The sequence below is a fragment of the Temnothorax curvispinosus genome, unplaced genomic scaffold, assembly GCF_003070985.1.
Source record: "Temnothorax curvispinosus isolate PA1 unplaced genomic scaffold, ASM307098v1 QBEX01002314.1, whole genome shotgun sequence".
Classification (NCBI taxonomy): domain Eukaryota; kingdom Metazoa; phylum Arthropoda; class Insecta; order Hymenoptera; family Formicidae; genus Temnothorax; species Temnothorax curvispinosus.
In genome coordinates, this window is record NW_020212094.1 from 113 (window position 1) to 5,038 (window position 4,926).

General features: G+C 32.4%; 1 pseudogene; it reads left to right on the forward strand.

Moving 5' to 3' along the window:
• The first annotated feature begins 582 nt into the window (after positions 1–582).
• LOC112468968 lies at positions 583–4,562 on the forward strand (annotated as a pseudogene).
• Positions 4,563–4,926: the final 364 nt, after the last annotated feature.

Sequence of the window (4,926 nt, forward strand, 5' to 3'; positions counted from 1 at the left end):
ACGTTCTAAAGATGTTCGTGACCCTGAAAAACCAATCTACAGATGTCGATTAAAATATTTTATAGACACGCTCAAAATGCAAGCTTTTCACTTACGCATACATATATTTGCATATGGCTAAGACTCATTTTACTTTCAATAATACCAGATAAAAAAACTTTCTCTCTTTTATTAAGTCATACTCTAAATAATATTTAAATATTGCTTAGATATCTAATTTAAATATCATACATAATATGCAATAATTGTACACGGAAAAAAATGATGTTGCATCAATAGCATCAGTTTAAGTTGAGATAAAATTTATTGACGCAACATCAATATTAATGAATAAAAAAATTAAATAATTATTTTAATAATTTAAATATTTGGTTCAATAATATCCAATTGAGTTAAATATATATGTTTGTTGCAGCCCGTGACGTCGACGTTTAATTGAACAACTTTATTATTTTCCGTGTATTTTAATCATAAATTACACTGCTCGAATTAGATCGGTTATGAATATCCTACCGTCTGCTTGTTTGAGCTGATCGCTTTGTTTAACAGTTACGGATTATAAAATTATCTCGAATGGGTAAGGCGAGTTCATTCACTGAAATGGAAATTGTATTTACAGCAAGAACCATTTAGAATCCTCAGAGAACAGTACCCGGAACGGCTAAAGAAACTGATAGTTATATTCGGTGATATAACCGTCGAAGAGCTCGCTTTATCCGTCGCGGATAAGGAACGCCTCACGAGCAGGGTTGCCGTCGTCTTTCATATGGCCGCTAGTGTCAGGTTCGACTTGCCATTGAAAAACGCCATCAAGATGAACACCATAAGCACCATAAACGTTATAGCATTGGCGAAACAGGTAAGAATAATGTTCGCTGTACACTGATCAAAAATAGAAATCAATGCAAAACGTACCGATTATATGTCGTTCGATTTTATAATACATATAATAACAACCGAGATAAAAATTGACTGATATAAACACCAAAATGCACGCATATATAACCCGAAAAACAATTTTTTATATATAATTATAATATATTATATATTCATATATGTTTTTTTCTCTTGTATAATCTCCGTTCGTATACATATAAAAAATATAGAATAATAAGAAAAAGAATTTAAAAAATAATTAAAAGGTAATTTTTACAGTTTTTTACAAAAAGTAAAGTTGGAAGAAATGAGAAAAATTGCTCATAATTATATAGATATTTATATATATGTAATAATCATATATATATTAATTTATTACATTTTTATAATTCTTATATTTTTTGTTAACTTTTCTATTATTTTTTATTAAAAAATATATTTAAATATATACATATATTCTTAATATGTACATCAAAAATATAAACAGCACAAGAATTTGATCTTTAATAATATCTATTATTCAATGATATAAATATAATAATACGATGATATAATTATAGCTAGGTATATTATTGAAAATTATGTGAATATTAGTATTATGAGAATTTTAGTTGTACAGAGTGTCCTAAAATTCGTGGAATGCACATTGTGATCACTCGTGTCAGAACAAAGCAACTTTTTTCTCCCAGCAAAATTGCGTCCAAGCAGTAATTTTTTAATGAGTGCAATTTAAAGCTATAACAAATGAGCTCGAAATTACACGTGAATCAGAGACGCGCGTTGGACATGTACAACACATACGCTGTTTTACTATATGCACTGTTTTTAATTATTTCTCTAAAGATTTCATAACAACATATATGACATACATATAACTTTGAATACAAATAATTATAATTCAATAAGATAAAATTTTTGTTAATTGATATCCCTGAAACGCAACGGCTGAAAGTAAAATATAATGGATTAAATAATTAGAACAGATTCAAAATGTTATCTTAACTTCTAAAGATATTTGTAACTTTGTAAAGTCGATTTAAAGATGCCGATTGAAATATTTTGTAGCATACACTCAACATGCAAGCCTTTTATGGTTATGCGTTTCGATACTCACTGCTAGTACTGAAAATTTATAGTATACGTGACGTAAACTATAAATTTTCAATAATGCAGTGAACGTCGAAACGCAGCCTATGTGTACACATTTGTTCTGTGAATAACTCATTTTATTCTCAATGATAGAAAACTAAAAAATTTTCTTTTATTAAGTTTTATTCTAAATAATATTTAAATATTTAAATATTAGTTAAATATTTAAATATATCATACAGATAATTGTCATGGAATCTTCAGAATATTAACAAAACAACACGTTCAGCGCGGACCGCGCCCGATACACACACGACATTATTCATTAGCTTTAAATTGCACTCATTATTAACTATTACTCGAATGCAATTTTACCAAAGGAAAAAGTTTCCTTTTCTGTATTGCGTGTACGCCAATTCTAGAACGCTGATATTTTTAACGTTCCTCGAATGTAATTAGTCAGATTTAATGTAACGTAATTAGTGTTTTATTTTAGTTTTTAACACTGTTATTTCGCTATTCAGTTCCCGGTGTAAGTGAAACTTGCAAACCGTAATTTGTTACAGTAAATTTTCGCCGCTGTTTATTGCAAAAAAATGTATCTACGATCTCTATAATTATACAAATAAAAACTTTGCTCGATATTAGAGGAAACAGCTTCGCAGAGGTAAATGAGAGCGAGAGGGTAGAAAACCAGCTCAATTATCTTTCAGCTGCCTCTACTCGAGTCGTTTATTCACATCTCGACGTCTTTTTGCCAATGCGGCGAAGCGGTGCTGGAGGAACGAGCTTACCATAGCAGAATCTCGCCAGACGACGTCATTCACATGGTCAATACGATGACGGATGACGCCCTGGAGGCAATGAGACTGAAATTATTGGGCGAACAACCAAACACGTACGCCTACAGCAAGGCACTCAGCGAGGAATTCGTGTCGAGATGCGGCCTGCCTGTAGGAGTCATACGCCCGTCGATAGGTGAGAAAATTAAACGTTTTCATGTTTTTAATCCTTGCTCGTCACGTAAAACGATTATCGTTGAATAACGAAGCAAATAAAATCTTTATATACGCATCTCCCTCTTCGAGAAAATCAACTTTATACATTTTTATATTCAATATTTTAAATATAGTTTTGCATAGAAAGATTTATTCTATACTTATGTACGACATATTCTTCTTTTTTTTTTATGGAATCTTCTCGATTGTATCATTAATAAAATGTTAACAATATACAATCTGATTTTAGTGACAGCATCTTTTAAAGAGCCCGTGCCCGGCTGGGTGGACAATATGAACGGCCCGACCGGATTAATGATCGGGGCGGGTAAAGGAGTAGTACGGTCCATGCTCTGCAACGCGGATTACGTGTCCGATATAATACCCTGCGACATGGCCGTGAACGCGACAATCGCTCTGGCTTGGCAGGTCGGAATGGAAAAGTCTACCAAGCCGTTGTTTCTAAACGCCACGGCGAACCACGAGAATCCAATTTCTTGGGGCGACGCTTTAGAAATCGGGAAGAAACACGTTCTCGCGAACCCCTTCTCGCGTAAGGCGATATTACAACACGAGTTTGCGGCAACAGATTGCAAAAATATATCTGTGAAATATATCTTTAACGTGTGCAACGTAAACGTTTGTTTTAGAGCCGCTCTGGTATCCCGGTGGACGACTGACTTCCTCCAAGGTTCTACATTGGCTCGCCGTCATGTTCTTTCAAACTATACCCGCCTACCTGTTAGACATTCTACTTATCGTCACTGGAAATAAACCATTCCTGGTGCGAGTACAAAATAGAGTAAACGTCGGATTGGAATTGCTCCAATATTACACCATGAAGCAGTGGGTTTTTCGGTAAGAAGTTAAATTTCTCTTAAATACACCGTCGATTCGATAGACTAATTGTTCTAATTAATGATTTATTTTATTTTCCTGCTGAATTTAATTGCAGTGATGACAATCTACGCGATCTGGAACATCGATTGTGTCCCTCCGATAAAGAGACATTTTTCACGAATACGAAGCTTATCGGTTGGAACGAATATCTGTTAGCGTATATCTTAGGTACGAGGCAATATTACTTGAAAGACGACCCCTCGACACTGCCGCGGGCAAGACGAGTCTTTACGTACCTATACTTCGCCGATTGCCTACTGAAATTAATATTCGGGATTTTCCTCGTTTGGATAATTTACACGTGGACAATTTCCGCTAAGCCATTATAGCGATGCTAGTCCCGTCGACTGAATAAGTGTAGAATATAAAACTCGCTTAATCCTTTACGGTATAGCGTAATTCTCCAAGTGCACGCGATATTGTAATTAAACTAACATTTTTGGGATTTTCATAAATTCCTTCAAGTAACAGGAATTCTTTGATTAATGTTAGACCAGCCAAGCAGATGAAATTAAGAATGAAATATTCAAAATCCTCGCTTGTTCGCGAGAAATAGTTTGGATCGCAAAGGATTAAGTATTTGATTTATAAATTTGAACATGGTTGTGCAAAAAGAAATCAATTTTTATACCTTTCGATGTCTCTATTGCAAAATGTTGCTAAATATAATATTCCTAGCAAAAAATAATTCTCATAATATTCTTAACAACTTTTTATACTTTAAATTTATAAAAATTTTTAGAAAAAATAGCTTAAACTTCTTCAGACTTTTATAAATTTTCTTCGAAAATTATGAAAATTTAAGAACATTTCAAAATTCGCATATAGAAAAAATTCTAAAGATGTATGTTTTCTCGACATTTCTGAAAAATGTTCCAATTTATAGAAAAAATCTGAAAGTTTTTAAAAATTAAAAATTGTAAAAGATTCTAAAAATTCAAGAAAGTTGTGAATTCTAAAAAAAAATTATAAAAACATTTTTTTACAAAAATAAGCGCGAGAAGTAATCAAAAACTATTATTTACTTTTTATTTTTAATTTTTAACATCGTGGAATTTTGTCA